This window comes from Eucalyptus grandis, chromosome 9 (assembly GCF_016545825.1).
Source record: "Eucalyptus grandis isolate ANBG69807.140 chromosome 9, ASM1654582v1, whole genome shotgun sequence".
Classification (NCBI taxonomy): Eukaryota; Viridiplantae; Streptophyta; class Magnoliopsida; order Myrtales; family Myrtaceae; genus Eucalyptus; species Eucalyptus grandis.
In genome coordinates this window covers 21920805-21939536 of record NC_052620.1, presented here as the reverse complement: position 1 = coordinate 21939536, position 18732 = coordinate 21920805, and the positions used below count along the sequence as shown (strand labels likewise).

Genomic DNA, 18732 nt, shown 5'->3' with positions numbered 1-18732 from the left:
TTCAAGACTCTACGCAAAATAAATCCAGTCAGACTCATCATGAAGAGTCTGAACCTGCTCCAGACCCTCCAAAGCTTACAACTCAAGAAGCATCTCAGACTCTAGAAGACCAGTATCAAGCTGTTCGTGAATATTCAATAAAGAAAGAGATCATCAACTAGACAAATCAACCAGTAACTGGAAGCATAAGTCCAGTCATCCCAAAGATCTCATTATCGGCGAAATTAATGAAAGAATTCGCACCAGATCCAAAAGACGTGAAGAGTCTAGTGCTGTGGCTCTCATTTCTGAAATTGAACCAAAGAGCATAGAAGAAGCTTTATCTGATGAAAGCTGGATTGAAGCTATGCAAGAAGAGCTCGGAGCAGTTCAACATTAATGATGTCTGGGAATTGACATCTAAACCAAAAGGTAAAACTGTTATTGGAGCTAAATGGGTGTTCAGGAACAAGATGAATGAGAAAGGAAGAGTCGTACGAAACAAAGCAAGACTCGTGGCCAAGGGATATACGCAAGAAGAAGGAATAGACTATGATGAGACTTACGCACCAGTAGCAAGGTTAGAAGCTATTCGACTATTACTTGCGTTTGCTTGTTATACAAATTTCAGGTTATTCTAAATGGACGTCAAAAGTACCTTCCTAAATGGATTTATCCATGAGGAAGTTTATGTGGAACAACCACCAGGGTTTGAAGACCCAAAGAAGCCAGACTCAGTCTTTAGACTGAAAAAGGCCTTATATGGTTTAAAGCAAGCACCTCGAGCTTGGTACGACAGGCTAAGTAAGTTCTTAATACAAAATGGTTTTGTCAAAGGTAAAGTAGATACTACTTTATTTATCAAAAAGGAAAACAAAAGTTTTTTACTTGTTCAAATATATGTGGATGATATTATTTTTGGATCCTCTAATGAAAGTCTGTGCAAGAAATTTTCTAAGTCTATGCAGGACGAGTTTGAAATGAGTATGATGGGAGAGTTAACATTCTTTCTTGATCTTCAAGTAAAACAATTGAAAAAAGGAACTTTTATTTATCAAGAAAAATATGCTAATGATCTTGTCAAAAGGTTTGGACTGGAAAAGTGCAAAAAGACCGACATACCGATGTCAAGTTCTTTGAAGATAGACAAAGATGAAGAAGGGAAGAAAGTTGATCAAAAGCTGTACAGAGCATCATTGGTTCACTTCTTTATCTTACTGCTTCTAGACCTCGACATTTTGTTGAGTGTTTGCATCTCGTGCTAGGTTTCAATCGATCCTAGAGAATCCCATCTCGGTGCTGCGAAACGTATTATTAAATACGTTGCTTCATCTTCAAGCATCGTTCTTTGGTATCCTAAGAAGGGAGACTTTAATCTTATGGGATATTCAGACGCAGATCTGGCCGGTTGCAGAGTTGATAGAAAAAGCACTTCGGGAACTTGCCAGTTGCTTGGAAGTAGGACAATGTCTTGGTTTTCAAGGAAACAAAGCACTGTGGCTCTCTCAACAATAGAAGCAGAGTATGTAGCTCTTGGAAGTTGCTGTTCGCAAATTCTATAGATAAAACAACAGCTACAAGACTTTGATATTGAAGACTCATGCACAGAGATTAGATGTGACAACACCAGCGCAATCAATCTCACTAAAAATCCAATCCTTCAATCAAGAGCAAAGCATATAGAGATTCAACATCATTTCATTAGAGATCATGTTCAAAATGGAGAAATCTCGATTCAATTTGTTGATTCAAAAATCAACTAGCGGATATATTCACAAAGCCTTTGGAGAAAAATCAATTCGATTTTATCAGTTCCAGACTCAACATTTTGAAGCTTGAGAAAGTTAAAGTCTAGAGACTCTCTAACCCTCAGACTCAGACATTCATGGCTATAGACTGTAAGTTATTATTATATTCAATCTCAAAAAGGTACGATCATTAGTTCGGTTAATTTATAATTTCCGTAGAAAAACTGAATCTTGTCTTTTCAAAAAGATTAACTTTTATTTGGCAGTTATCGATTTTAAAAGAGGCGTCTCGTTCATTCTCCTTTGTGCCGATTGGTTTTTCCTTTTAAAACTGAGTTATATATACGTTTTCCTCGCTTAAACTTCAAAACCCTAAAAAGGCATTCTCCTCCCAATCATGTATCTACTTCGTGTTCATCTTCGAGAAAGTTGTCATCTTTTATTGGGAAAGCGAGTAAAGGAATCTTTCAACGACAAGGAAGGATGTCTTCTTCAAGAAAGTCTTCAAGAATTGCGAACAGGGGACCACGGTGAATGAGGGAGGGGCCTACCCATTTCGATCTCACCGAAGAGGAAGAATTACTGAGTCAGCAACAAAGCCCTATTCACTCTCCACCACGTCACTCTTCATCATCTACCCCATAAGGTGCGAGTCAACAACCGGAGGAAGAAATAATCGAGGACGCAGACCCTGTAAGAGTCCAAAAACCCTCTTTTATTTACAAGCTCTATCGTGCGTTGAAAAGCATTAGGACTCCGCTGAAATATATAGATGATTTCCTTAAAGATAAGAATTATGGGAATGAGTATATATTTTTGCGATTTAATGGAGGATTTGGGAATTGCTCCCAAATGAAAGGCCGAGGAAGCACTTGCGAACATTCCAAGTGACCCTCGTGTATCGGGACTGAATCCGACTGATGGGAACGATGATGATAAAATGTTCAATGAATTTCAACCTAGAATGGGTGTTGCTGCGAAGGTGAAGGGAAAAATGATGGATTTGTTTAAATCGAAGGAACAGGAGAATCTGTTCTTCAGACTGTTGAAACAAGGGGTGATAAACCCTAGGAGTGTTGATTTCGATTTCTTGGATGCCATTAATGTGAACTTAAGGGAGAAGAAGTTCAATCTGCTTCAACTTGAGCAATTTTACTCCAATACCACAGACGGTTATGCTCAATTGACAGCATACTTCTATTCGAATCTTAGCTTTTTAGATGCGAATAGAATATCCTTCAGTGTTCGAGACCAAGTCTATGTGGTAGATGTGGACATGTTGGCAGACATAATTGGAGTTGAAAGAGGACGATATAAACCAATCAAGGTTTCAATCGCTCGTACCACATTGGAACTTGTCAAAGACAGGAGTATAGAAGGAAGAGTTACCTACTCAAGAATGCATGCCATCAACATCTTGCTTCACAAAATTGTGATCAACTGTATCAGGCCAAAGTCTACATCCAAGACTGACGTGTCTAACTCCGAGGCGAAATTGATGTACGCGATCAATTCGGGAAGAAGTTCTCTCTCCCTCACACCATTCTCTTTCACATGTACAAAGCAATGTTGAAGGACAAGGGCCAATTGCCTTATCCAGGTCTTGTGACCAAGATCTTCAGACACTTGAACATTGAACCTCCACATACTCTTTGTGTTCGACCATGCGACAAAATGGTGGTGGGTTTGAAAATGTTGACAAAAATGCGTCTGAAAGAGCTTAATAAGGTAATGGAAAAGTTCAAAGTGAAGACTCCAGTATCTTCTGCATCAAAGAGAAAAGGGAAGGAGCCCATGGGTGCTCCTTCCAAAAAGAAAAGAACTCTTATCTTGGAGGATGAAGAGGAAGATCTCACTATCTCTGCATTAAAAAGGACCAGACGTTCTGTACCTGAATCAACAAAACGACAGAAGAAAGGAAAAGAAGCAGAGGAAAAAGAACAGAGAGAAGAAGAGGGACAAGCAAAGAACAGAGAAGCAGAGGAGCAACAAGAGAAAGAGAAAGAAGACAAAGAGAAAGAAGCTGAAGAAGAAGGAGAAGCAGTAAAAGAAAAGTCTACAGATGAAGCCGGAGAGAAAGGGAATCAAGACGCTGAAGAGCATGACCATCACTCTTCCCCAATTGAGGTCCTAGAGACAGGGGGAGATGGCGAGCAAGGAAGGACTACACCACATGCTATCAACAGTGAAGGTGTGAGTCGCTCACCAGCAAATCCAGAAGATTTTCAGGCTTCTCAAATGCCTGAGGAAGGACATGATACGTCAACACCAAATCTGCTCGATTACACCGAAGTTCCATCGTCTGCCTTCACTCCATCCGAAAGAGCAAATGCGAGCACACAAACGGACAATACAGCAGATTTTCGTCGTATCCTTGATGTTCTTCGAAATGCGGGTCAAATCTATGCTCTGGAATGTGAACTTCAAGTCATGAAGAATGCTGCACAAGCATCTTTTGTTACCCTGGCAGATCAAATGAAAGACCTCGCTCTTCAAATTCAAGCCAATGCCAAAGGAGAAAAGGTGGCTCATCTACGGGAAGACTTGAAGAGGCTGGAAGGCATCGTACAGTCGATGGGAGATTTCCAAATTGTGCGTATTCCCAAGCAGACTTGACTCTTTTCTCACCTTTTAATGATGACAAAAGGGGGAGAACTGCAATTTGAACTCTTTAAACTTTGACTTTAAATTTCTTTTGTGTTTGAATATTTGTTTTTGAGTATGACTTGAGTGTGAACTTGAATTTGACTGACTTGGCTGTGGATTTTGATGTTTGACTGTTTTGCATTTATATCAAGTGTTGTTGAATGGTCTTACTCATGAAAGACTAACCGATTTTCTGTGGATGCAGAGTCTGGTTGATTTATTAATCTTTATGAGATAGCCAATTTGCTTGAGTAATGTTTTGTAGATCAAAGTTGTTCAAATCTATAGGAAAGTTTTGTCACCATCAAAAAGGGGGAGATTGTTAGAGAAATCTTTCCAGAATATTTTGAAGCTGACAAAACGTTTCTATCAGTCTAGTCTGGATAAATACAGACCTTCGTTTAGAGTCCGAAGACTTTCGGATCACCGACTCAGACTCAAGACTCAAGACTCAAGACTATTCTCATTGACAGTTTTTTTCTAATCCAGTGACGAATGCAATCCAGAGCCGAAGTATTTGGTTGAGGATTTAGTCCTGTCCTCTGGAGAAGATCTCTTGGCTGGATAAAACTAACGGATTCTTTTATTCGTAATCAAGATCGTTTGAAGATCCGATGGTCGACGAAATATTCTTGGAAGGTTCTATTCTTGGAAACCAAGATCCTGATTGTATGGGCGAACATGATTGATGGGCTATCGTCAGGTTCCTTTAATAGCTCGAATGATCTTCTTGATTGATTCCGTCCAACGGGTAGATTGGAGGAATTCCTTTGGTAAGTGCCAACGGGTTTGATGGCATAAAGGAGTATAAAGGAAGACATTCTAGTTGCTTTAGTGCATGACAGATAGAGAAATTCCAGTCCAAGCACCTTGATTATTAGTCAATACATTTTGAGCGAAATTGTATACACAAAGAGTGTCTATACTTAGTGATACCTTGAGCGAGTGTGGTAGATCATCTACACCAAGAAATCAAGGGAGAACATCGCTGTAACATCTCTTTGTTCATAGTGGAATCCAGCCAATAGACTGTCAGTGCAGAAGAGTGGACGTAGGCTTGAAATAAGCCGAACCACTATAAACCACGTGTTCAATTTTCTCTTCCCTTCTCTCAGTCCTACTTTGATTATTGTTTGTCTCAAATCTATCAACTGTCTGTTATTGTGAAATTATCGAGAAAAATCATTTATATACCTATTCACTCCCCTCTAAGTACGTATACTAGCTATATCACTTCTATTTCCAGTTCCTTCAACAATGGTTTACTGCAGTTATCTGACGCTAATAGTTCGTTCTATGAGTTTGCTGTTGATCAATTTGAGAGGTGATGCAATCATTGGTATCTTACTCGTTATTTGATTTCAATTGTTGACTATATTTTGATGATGTATAGATTTCCAACAAGAATTTAAATGCAAACCAACCTTCATCAAGTTCAGAATTTGTTGTGACATCTAAGCGAACAACTAGCGATAGCAAAGTTAAGTTTGAGCAAAGAGCTGCTATAAAATGAGCTGGTGAACACCATAGTGGCAACATGTGTTTAGAACCCGTGGGCCATAAATGAGGTGCCTTAAGTTTTAAAAGCAAGCTTAAATGAATCATAAATGGGTTACTTGACAACTTAATGGGTCTTAAATGATTTAGTTATCTAATAAGTTTAAGTGAGTCATAGATAGACAAGTCATTTGTTTAATTCTTTTAATTTTCTGATTTTTCATAATTTTTTCTAGAAAATCTTAAAGTCAGTTGGTCACTAGTTGCCACCTGACGCCATCAATGGTCATCACCAATTGCCAATCATCGACCATCAGTCATCATTGGTAGCTGGTCTCCGCCTATAACTGCCACTCGCCATCAGTCGTCGATTGTCATCGGTAGCTGGTCGCCAAAGATTGTAGGAAAAAAATATAATAATACAAAATATTTAAAAATAGATTTTTTAAAATTATAAAAATTGTTCAAAGTGTTTTAGCAATATATTTTAAGAAACAATTTTTTCTAAGTTGGATTCAATATTTAAATTTTTTACTAATATGAATTAGGTCGAGTATGGATTGAAAATGGGTTGAGTCTAATATGGGTCACTAAAATTATACTTTACGAAAATGAATCAAAATAAGTTAAATAGATCAATTTAAGTCATATTATCTTTGACCTAACCCAAAGCTGATTTAACCCACCCATTTGATGGTCTAATGACATGGAATATGAACTTGATGAAAGTGATGGCAGCAGTAGTATCTGCATCACTCTGACCTGCTGAAACCTGTGAAGAATCTCTTCAGTCTGATTGTGCCGACTACGACATGGCGGTGAATCTTTCATTTGACTGGAAGAATGAAGAACCTCACGAGAAAGCTGTTGAGAGGTAGTCGGTTTCTCCTATTTCCCTACTTTTAAGCGCATTCCTGGCCTTCTGATGGATGTCCTTAGTTTCTATGGACTTACGCGTTTTCTTTATAGGTCAAAATTCACTTCCATAGAATCGCATGGTTTCTGGCAAGATTTAGTTAGCTAGGCTTTGATTGCTTGCGAAAAGGCGATTACATCAATTAAGCTTTGTCCTCCTGATTAGTGTCAGCATGCCCCAAGAAGATTCAGTAGAGAAACGCTGGGTCAGATTAATTAAACCGCACTATACTATATGCATTCATAGCCTTTGTGTTCTACGATATATGGATTTTGGCTTACGTTGACTTATTAATCCAAATTGGAGGGCGCGTAACTCCTTCATTTTCCAAGCTCCTCGGCCGGCCCAAGGAGGATAGTTGAGAGTGCGATCACAGAACAGACGAGCTTGGTGAGATGGAATCCAAGCGCGAAAAGGCAAAAAGAACCAAATTTGCAAATACCCACTACCCGGCAGCTACCGACGAGGATCGCGCTCGAAATCAACATCGATTGTGCTAAATTGGAAGGCTTACCGGAATGTGCAGTCGCTGGAGTCTTTCTCCACCACCAGGGAGCGCTGATTCACGGCTTTGCGACTTCCGGGCTGGCTGGATCGGTGCTAGCGGTTGAAACCCTAACTCTGCGCATGTGCCTGCAGCTGGTGGACAAAAGCGGGTGTCTGAACTGGTATGTACTTCTTGAACCAAAAAAAAAAAAAAGATATGTGCAACAGAAGTCCTAAAATTTACAAGGAAAGTACAATTGTGTCCTAAAACTTACAAAAAAAAATGCAATCAAGTTCTAAAACTTGTCAAATTGGTTCAATTGAGTCCTAAATTTAATACCGTCAGACTTACTAATGGAAATTGCTGACGTAGCGCTGACGTGATATTTTAAATAAATTTGTATTTTCCACATGACTTTTAATATTACTTTTATTCCTATTTAAATTAGATTAAGAACTAAAAAGGAAAAGCTAAATTTATTTTTAAAAAAACAAAACTGTTCAAAGAAAAGGCACCAGTGGAGCTTCTGCTGCTGCCCATCGCCGAAGGGCGGCAGCTGCAATGGAAATGCCCACTGATGCCATTTTCTTTTTCTTTTTTTTCAACAGTTTTGTCTTTTAAATAAATTTTAGTTTTTCCTTTTTAGTTTTTAAATCTAATTTTAAAGATTTTGAATAAAAAATAATTAAAAAAATCCATATGGAAAATAGAAATTCATTTAAAATATGGCGTTAGCACCACATTAGCAATTTCAGTCAGTAAATTTGACGATGTTAAATTTAGGACTCAATTGAACCCATTTGATAAGTTTTAGGACTTGATTGCATTTTTTTTTATAAGTTTTAGGACTCAATTGCACTTTCCTTGTAAGTTTTAGGACTTCTGTTGCACATATCCAAAATAAAAAATAAAAAAACATTTGTGTGCTTGGTGCGGGAGATGTCGTGGTGTAGGCGGAGAGCGACAATGCAACTCTGGTCAACTGCACTGTGGGTAAAGAACAAAGCCCATGGGAGGGTTAGGGCATGGGCCGATGAATGCCTAATGAAGCTAGCCTATCTCAGCTTTGTAAGTTTGAAATTTTGTTCAAGGGAGCCTTTAAGCTAGGTGATTGGGTGGCTATGGCTAGGCGAAAAAAAAAAAAAAAAAAAAAAACTCCCTCCTAGTTTGGCTATCTTTGTGACACCCCCTGACGGCCCCCAATCCGTTAGGGTCATCACACTTCTTTCCTTGTCCTAGATGTCCTCCTTTTTCATGATCAAAGGACTTCAGGGAAGTCATGTGGGAGTTCTATCATATACATGATTGGTCCCTGTGTAATGTATATGACGGAAGCGTATCCAACAACTCATTTTTCCCTACACATAGAAATGATGCACACACTAAACGCGTTTATAGATAATAGTCGGACACTTCTATTTACACATATCTACTAGATGGACAATGTTTGTCGATACATCCAAAATGCCGCAGTTTCCTATACGCGACTATACTTCAAAAGTTAACCGACATCTTCAGCAGCCATTTACATAGAGTCCATCCTTCAATGTTGGCGTCCAAAAATTCTCCCTGCTGTCCTCACCCTTGTGGTCACTCCATGTCACTCGATCCCCCATTGTCGTCTTTTGGTGGTGGTGGCAGCGGCCCTAAAATTTGCTCATCCCGACAAACGAATAGGACAATGTATTCCTGGAGTACAAGACCTGAGGGAAAACTGATGTCAATTATCACGATCACCCTCACTCGAACGTAAGTCAGTCCCTCTAGGTTATGATCCTAGTATTCCGACTGCTTCCACTGTAAGTCAATAGGAATCCCGTAGAATGTACCGGGAGGTGCAGGTAGCAAAGACATCTTTCTCAATCGGAAATATGTTAGTCCCACTAAGGGTGAGTTCAATCACTCAGCAGCTAAAGATCTACTAAATTATATTATGTAGAATCATCATCACTTGATTTCATGCAAAATACCCAAAACATATAATCTAAAAGAATAGATACATATTAAATTAATAGAGTTTTCCAACAAAATGGCAAGCGTAGTTTAAAAACTGGAACACATCATTTCAATCACATGGGTCTCGATTATAAAGCCAAACTGTTATGACATATCCCATACCATGTCACACAATTTTATCCCATAATCAAGCACAACTATCAATATGGTGTAACTCAGTAGAAAAATCGACTTTTACAATTCAAAAGATTTTTCTCTTGAAGGACTAGAGTGAGACAACTAGTATAAGCACCTAGAGGGGGGTGAATAGGTGCACAAACAAATTCTCGAGATACGGAAGCGATTCTAGGCAAACGATAGAAAGGAAAATACAATCAAAGTAAAGTAAAGGTTAGGGAAGAGAAAATTGAACACAAGATTTATAGTGGTTCGGCTTATTCCAAGCCTACGTCCACTCTTCCGCACCGACTTACCCACCGGCTGGATTTCACTATGAACAAAAGAGAAGTTACAGCACAGCTTTTCCTTGATTCAACAGTGTAGATGATCTACCACACTTCCTCAAGGTTTCTCACGAATATAGACTCTCTTTTGTTTACACGATTTTGCTCAACAAATGAATTAACTAAGAACAAGGAGCTTCAGATTTTGGAATTCTTCTATCGTGCACACACTCGAACAACTGGAACGTCTTCCTTATATACTCCTTCATGCCATCATACCCGTTGGCACTTACCAAAGGAATTCCTCCAATCTACCCGTTAGACGGAATTAATTAGGAAGATCATTCGAGCTATTAAAGGAATATGTCGATAGCCCATCAATCATGTTCGCCCATACAATCAGGATCTCGGTTTCCATAAGTAGAACCTTCCAAGTATACTTTGCCAATCATCGGATCCTTAATCTTCGAATCAAATATGATCAAATAAAGGATTCCGTTATGTCATATCCAGCCAAGAGATCTTCTTCAGTCGATAAGGTCACATCCTTAATGAAACATCCAGTTCTGGATAGCCTTTCTTCAACGGATTAAAAACGGTCAATGAGGATAGACTTTGAGTCTTGAGTCTGGCTGTCCGGAGGTCTTCAGACTTTAAATAGCAGAGTCTGCAAGCTTTCAGACTAGACTGATGGAAATGTTTTGTCAACTTCAAAACACTTCAAGAGGATTTCTCCAACAATCTCCCCCTTTTTTTTATGGTGACAAAACTTTCTTGCAGATTTGGAAAACTTTGACCTGCAAAACATTTCTCAAAAACATATGCATATCTTATAGAGATAAATGGCTAAATGAATAACACTAGAATCTGCAACCACAGAAAATAGGTTAGTCCAAAACATGCAATAAAGCCATCCATAAGATATCAATAGTAGTTAATAATAAGCAGTCAAATCCAAATCCCAAATTTAGTCCACATCCAGACACACATGACTCACAAGTCAAAACAAAACAAACCACAAACCAAACAAGCCAAAAATTCGACAAATTTAAGTTCAAAGTTTTTCAAGTCTCACAACTCTCCCCCTTTTTGTCAGCATAAAAAAGATTGAGATGAAAATGGAGTGGAGTCAAGAATGCTTGGGAACACGAACAAGCTGGAAATCTCCCATTGACTGAACGATGCCTTCCAGCCTTTTCAAGTCTTCCTTCAGTTGTGCAACATCCTCACCCTTAGCATTAGCCTGAATCTGAAGAGAAATGGCTTGGATTTGATCATTCAATGAACCCGAAGAAACTTGTCCTGCATTCTGCAAGTTTTGAACTTCACATCCCAATGCATATATCTGACCTTGCATCTCCAAGAGAATATCCATAACTCTGCGAAAGTCTGCTGAATTGTCGGTCTGCGTACTGGCGTTGGCACAATCTGATGGAGTAAATGCAGACGATGGTAGATCAGCATAATCATGCAGATTTGGCGAAGAAACATCATGACCTTCCTCAGGAAACTGAGAGGCATAAATATCCTCTGGATCTGCTGGGGATCGACTGACTCCCTCACTGGTTGCAGAATTTGAGGACATTCCTCTTTTCTCTTGGTCTCCCCCTGTGTTCATGCCTTCAGGTGGAGAGTGCTCCTCATGTTCTCCTTCTTCTTGATCTCTTTTCTCTTCTTCTTCTTCTTTTTCAACTCTCTCTTTCTCAGCATCTCTTTCTTCTTCTTCTTCTCTTTCCTCCATTTCTTTTTCCTCTGCTTCTTTCTCTGCTCTTTCTTCTGTCTGCTGTTGTGACTCTTTCTCTAGAACAGATCGACTGAGATTCTTCAAAGCCATTGCAGAAATGGTGATGTTATCCTCATCATCTTCATCCTTAACGAGGAGAGCTCTTCTTCTCTTGGATGGAGCATCCATGGGCTCCTTCCCTTTTCTTTTTCCTGCAGAAGAGAATTGATGAGATTTGACTGGAGTCTTCTTTTTAAATTTCTCCAATGCCTTGCTTAGTTCCTTCAAACGCATCTTAGTCACCATTTTCAGTCCTACCACCATATGATCGCACGATCGAGCACAAAGAATTTGCGGAGGCTGAATGTTCAGATGTTTGAATAACTTCGTCACAAGACCTGGATAAGGAAGTTGACCTCTGTCCTTCATCACAGCTCTATACATATGGAACATAACAGTGTGAGGAAGTGAAAACATTTTCCCAGTGATGATGGCATACATTAGCTTTGCCTCTGAACTTGAGACATCAGTCTTGGAAGTTGATTTTGGTCTGAGGCAATTGATTACAATTTTGTGCAGCAAGATGTTGAATGCACTCATCCTTGAATAGGAAATATTTTCCTCTGTTCTCCTGTCCTTAACAAGTTCCAGTGTAGTACGAGCAATAGAAACTTTGATCTGTTGATATCTTCCTCTCTCAACTCCTAACACATCTGCCAGCATATCCATATCCACTACAAAGTCTTGATCTTTGACACTGAAGGAAAAACTATTCGCATCCAAGAAACTAAGATTTGAATAGAAATATGCAGTTAGTTGAGGATAGGCCTCTGTGGTGTCAGAGCAGAATTTTTCAAGTTGAAGATGACCGAACTTTTCCCTTAAGTTCACATTCACAGCATCCAAAAAATCAAAATCCACACTCCTAGGGTTTATCACCCCACGCTTCAGCAATTTTGAGTATAGATCCTTCTGTTCCTTCAATCTAAACAACTCTCCCATTTTTCCTCGAATTTCCGTCGCAACTCCCATTCTCGGTTGAAATTGGCTGTATAATTTGTCATCATCATTTCCATCTACTGGATTAATTCCCCAATCACGAGGATCACTTGGGATATTCGCAAGGGTTTCATTTGCCACCCCTTTACGAGCAATTCCCAAACTTTCCATTTTTCGTAAAAAGATATATTCATTTCCATATCCTTTGTCCTTAAGAAAATCATCGACATAGTTCAATGGAGTACCAGTCCCTTTTAAAGCACGATACAGCTTATAAATAAAAGAGGGCCTTTGAACTCTTACAGAGTCTGCATCTTCAATGATTTCTTCATTTTGATGATGATCAACATCTTGAGGACTAGATGGAGGAGAATGACGCTGCTGAGAATGTTGTGGGCTCTGCTGCTAATTTGGAGACACTTCTTCTTTAGTGAGATCGAAGTGCGTAGGCCCCTCACTCATTCACCGTGGTCCCCTGCTTGCGATCCTCGAAGACTTTCTTGAAGACGACATCTTTCTTAGTCTTTGAAAGATTCCTTGCTTGACTTTCCCAGGAAAGATGACAACTTTTTTGAAGATTAAACAAGAGAAGAAAACAGGAATGGAAGATTGGTGCTTTTTAGGGTTTTGGAGTTAAGCGAAGAGAAACCGACTGTATATAAGACAGTCGAAAGGAGGGGATACCAATCATCGTAATGGAAAGTGAAAAGATGCCATTTTAAAAAAATAACTGTCTTTTTCGAAAAATGGTCATTTCAAAATAACTCATTTTTCTAAAGGAAACGTTGCAATAATCTCGTCAATTAAAGATAGCGGTTGAGATAACAATTATCAAACACGGTTGATAAACGTACCTTTTCAAGATGAGATTAGAGAGAGAGAGAATAACTTACAGTCAAAGTCTTGCAGTCAAAATCTTATTTGTCTGAGTCTGAGAGTCTCTAGACTTTAACTTCTTCAAACCTCAAAATGTTGAGTCCGGAACGGATAATTTCAAATTGATTTTTCTCCAAAGGCTTTGTAAATATATCCGCCCGGTTGGTTCTTTGAGTCAACAAACTGAATCGTAATTTCTCCATTTTGAACATGATCTCTAATGAAGTGATGTCGAATCTCTATATGCTTTGCTCTTGAGTGAAGAATTGGATTTTTGGTGAGATTGATTGCACTGGTGTTGTCACATTTAATCTCCGTGCATGAATCTTCAATTCCAAAGTCTCTTAGCTGTTGTTTTATCCACAGTATTTGTGAACAACAATTTCCGAGAACTACATATTATGCTTCTGCTGTAGAGAGAGCTACTGTACTTTGCTTCCTTGAAAACCAAGACGTTGTCCTGCCTCCAAGTAGTTGACAAGTACCTGAGGTGCTCTTTCTATCAACTCTGCATCCGGCTAAGTCTACGTCTGAGTATCCAAGAAGAGTAAAGTCTTCCCTTTTAGGATACCAGAGACCAAAGCTTGAAGTTGATGCAATATATTTGATAATACGCTTTGCAGCATTTAAATGTGATTCTTTAGGGTCTGCTTGAAATCGGCACAAATGCAAACACTAAACAAAATGTCGTCTAGAAGCAGTAAGATAAAGAAGTGAACCGATGATACTCCTGTATAACTTTTGGTCGACTTTCTTTCCTCCTTCATCTTTATCTATCTTCAAGGAACTTGACATTGGTATATCGGCCTTTTTGCAATTGTCCAGTCCAAACTTTTCACAATATCATTAGCATATTTTTCTTGATGAATAAAAGTTCCTTCCTTCAGTTGTTTCACTTGAAGTCCAAGAAAGAAGGTTAACTCACCCATTATGCTCATGTCAAATTCATCATGCATAGTCTTAGAGAATTTCTTACACAGACTTTCATTAGAGGATCCAAAAATAATATCATCGACATATATTTGAACAAGTAGAAAACTCTTGCTTTCTCTTTTAATGAAAAGAGTAGTGTCTACTTTACCTTTAACAAATCCATTTTCAGTTAAGAACTTACTCAGTCTATCGTACCAAGCTCGAGGTGCTTGTTTTAAGCCATATAAAGCCTTTTTTAGTCTGAATACTGAGTCTGGTTTTCTTGGGTCTTCAAACCCAGGTGGTTGTTCCACATAGACTTCCTCTTGGATGAATCCATTTAGGAAGGCACTTTTGACATCCATTTGGAATAACCTTAAATTCTTATAACAAGCAAAAGCAAGTAATAATCGAATTGCTTCTAACCTTGCTACTGGTGCGTAAGTCTCATCATAGTCTATCCCTTCTTCTTGTGTGTATCCCTTGGCCACGAGTCTTGCCTTGTTTCTTATGACTTTTCCTTTCTCGTTCATCTTGTTCCTGAAAACCCATTTAGCTCCAATAACAGACTTACCTTTTGGTTTAGGAGTCAATTCCCAGACATCATTAATGCTGAATTGCCGGAGCTCTTCTTGCATAGCTTCAATCCAGCTTTCATCAGATAAAGCTTCTTCTATGCTTTTGGGTTCTATTTCGAAACAAGAGCCACAAAGACTAGACTCTTCGCGCCTTTTGGATCTTGTGCGAATTCCTTCATTGATGTCGCCAATAATAAGATCTTTGGGATGATTGGACTTATGTTTCCAGTTGCTGGTTAATTTGTCAGATTGATGGTCACTTCCTTCACTCGAATCTTCAACAGTCACTTTTTGCTGGTCCTTCAAAGTCTGAGCTATTTTAGACTTTGTAGAGTCTGGAGCAGGTTCAGATTCTTCAAGATGAGTCTGAATGGATTCATTTTGCATAGAGTCTTGGAATTTAACATTCATTGATTCTTCCACTGTTTGAGTCTTTTTGTTGTAGACTCTGTATGCTTTGCTTGTGGTTGAATATCCAATGAAGATGCCTTCATATGACTTTTCTTCAAACTTACCAACTCGATCATTTGCATTTTTCAGTATAAAACATTTGCATCCAAATACATGAAAATATGAAACAATAGGCTTCTTTTCTTTGAATAGTTCATAGGGGTTTTTTCCAGAATAGGCCTTAGAAAAACTCTATTTATAATGTAACATGCTGTAGAAACTGCTTCAGCCCAAAAACGTGAAGAGATGTTACTTTCAATTAAAAGAGTTCTAACCATTTCTTGAAGTGATCTATTCTTTCTTTCCACAACTCCATTTTGCTCTGGAGTATATGGAGAGGAGAATTCATGCTGAAAACCAGATTCATCACAAAATTTTGTAAAATCATGATTTTCAAACTCACCTCCATAATCTGTTCTTATACTCGAGATAACATACCATTTTTCATTTTGAACCTTTTTAGCAAACTTTTCAAAGTAAGAGAAATTTTAGACTTACTTGCCAAGAAATATACCCAAGTAAATCGTGAGTAATCATCCACAATTACTAGGTAGTATTTCTTACCTCCAATGCTTTGTGTTCTGGTTGGTCCAAAAAGATCCATATGCAGAAGTTGCAGTACACGGTTAGTGGAAACTTGATTTATTGGTTTAAAAGAATTTCTTACATGTTTTCCCAATATACATGGTGTACATAGATCAGACTTTTGGTATGATAAATTGGGTAGACCACGAACAAGCTTCTTTGCTGAGATTTTGGCTATTTACTTCATATTGACGTGCCCAAGCTTTCGTGCCATAAGTTTGCTTCGTCTTGGATTGAGATTAGACATTGTGATTCATCTGGTTTCACATCCAAGAGGTAGATATTTCCATGTCTTCGACCCATGAATGACTGAGTAGAATCTTTACTAATTCCTAAACATATTCCCTCTTGAAAGTTGATTTTGAAACCAGTATCACATAGCTGACTAATACTGAGCAAATTGTAATTAAGCCCTTCCACTAAGGAAACATTGCTGATTGTGAGATTTCCAATCTTTACAGTTCCAAATCCCACGATTTTTCCTTTGCTGTTTCCCCCAAAAGAGACTTTTCCACCATTTACTCGAACAAGCTTTATGAAGTAATTTGAGTCTCCTGTCATGTGTCTTGAGCATCCACTATCCAGATACCATTTTACATTTTTCTTGATAGTGACTTGCATTTAAAAAAGATACCCAAACCTTCTTTGGTACCCATATTTTCTTGGGTCCATTGGTGTTAGTATAATATGCGGTTTTTGCCCATACCTTTTTAACAGGTTTCCAAATCATAGGACATTCTTTTTCAAAATGATATGCACTATTGCACTTTGAGCATCTGAGAGCATTGCGACCTACTGGTTTTACAAAGATCCTTTTAAAATGATTTTTGTAAGCATCTCTTGTGGGTCTTTGCTTGATTCATTCCTTTACTTTAGGAAAATCAATTAAAGGAATGGTTTCAAAGAATCATTCCCAAACCAGATTTATTGAAATAGGGTCTTTGAACAGTATTTTTTCCAGGTTTCTCGAGATCCAATAGAAAATCTTTTGGAAATATTTGAGATATCATTTTTCAAGAATGCATTTTCTTTTAAAAGATTATCTTCACTTTCTTTAAGAGAAGAAACATTCTTGTCTAAACATTTCACTTTTTCTTTCAAAATATTTTCCTGTTGTTTTAGAGCAGAATTTTCCTTCTTGAGTTCGGAAATTCTTTTAAGAGAAGTCTTAAGACTAAAACACAATTCATCAATGTATTTTGAAACTTTAATAGGGATTTTGAAGTTACTTACCTCAAATTCGCTTTCTGAATCTGAATCTGTCTCGGAATCTGAATCTGATTGTGCCATTAGACATATATTGGCATAATCATCATCACTTTCTTCACACTCTGTATCACTCCAGGTTTCAGCTTTAAAAGCTTTTCGGTACTTTTCAGTTTTTCCTTTCTTCTTCCTCAGAAGAGGACAATTGGGTCTGATGTGTCCCTTTTTTCTTACATTCAAAGCAGACTACATCTTTGTTTGATTCATCATCCTCAATAGACTTAGTATGTTGCTTTTGAAAACTTTGTTTCTTTGGATTAAATCTTCTTCCTTTTCTGTTCATCATTTTGAATCTTCTTATCATGAGAGCAAGTTCCTCATCATCCATATCGTCTTCAGAATCTGTAACATCAGAATCATCATTAGATTTTAATGCAATGGATTTCTTACCTTTAGGGTCTTCGTCTTCATTGATTCGTTCCACTTCATAAGACTAAAGAGTCCCAACCAACTCATCAACAGATAGTGGCATAATTCTTTGGGTCTCTCTGATTGAGGTCTTTATGTGATTCCAATCCTTGGAGAGTCCATGCAGTAGCTTGTTTACTTTCATGGGATCAGAAATTGGTTGACCTTGATTTTCAAGACCATTCACGATTTCTGTAAAGCGACTAAACATATCAGTTATAGATTCTCCTGGTTTCATTTTGAAGGCTTTATATTGACCGAGGAGAATGTTGATTCTAGTCTCTTTCACTCGATCGGTTCCTTCATAGGTAATATGTAATCTATCCATACTTCTTTAGCTGTAACACAAGAATATATTCTGTTATATTTAGTAAGGGATAAAGCACAATATAATGAATAAATTGCTTTTGTATCAAGAGCTTGTCTCTTGATTATCTCTTCCTAAGTCATTTCGCTAGACTCAACAGCATCTTTTCCTCTTTCTGAGACAGATGCGGCTTTAGGAATGATTCTTTTTTCTACAACGTCCCATTCCAGAGGATCCTTTGATCTTAGGAATGCTTTCATCTTGTTTTTCCATATGTTGTAATCATTTCCAACAAAGTAAGGTGGTCTAGTATTGCTTTGCCCTTCTACCAGCCCTGGAGCCAACATACTAGCCATGGATCTTTAACTCTGAAGTAAAACACTTCAAACAAAGTGAGTACACAGGCTCTGATACCAATTGAGACAGCTAGTATAAGCATCTAGAGGGGGGTGAATAGGTGCACAAACAAATTCTCGAGATACGGAAGCGATTCTAGGCAAACGATAGAAAGGAAAATACGATCAAAGTAAAGTAAAGGTTAGGGAAGAGAAAATTGAACACAAGATTTATAGTGGTTCGGCTTATTCCAAGCCTACGTCCACTCTTCCGCACTGACAGCCCACCGGCTGGATTTCACTATGAACAAAAGAGAAGTTACAGCACAGTTTTTCATTGATTCAACAGTGTAGATGATCTACCACACTTCCTCAAGGTTTCTCACGAATATAGACTCTCTTTTGTTTACACGATTTTGCTCAACAAATGAATTAACTAAGAACAATGAGCTTCAGACTTTGGAATTCTTCTATCGTGCACACACTCGAACAACTGGAACGTCTTCCTTATATACTCCTTCATGCCATCATACCCGTTGGCACTTACCAAAGGAATCCTCCAATCTACCCGTTGGACGGAATCAATTAAGAAGATCATTCGAGCTATTAAAGGAACATGTC

General features: G+C 38.3%; 1 pseudogene; it reads left to right on the top strand.

The window, feature by feature from the left end:
• The window catches only part of LOC104420433, a 107064-nt pseudogene that overhangs the window by 5198 nt on the left and 83134 nt on the right, over positions 1-18732 (top strand).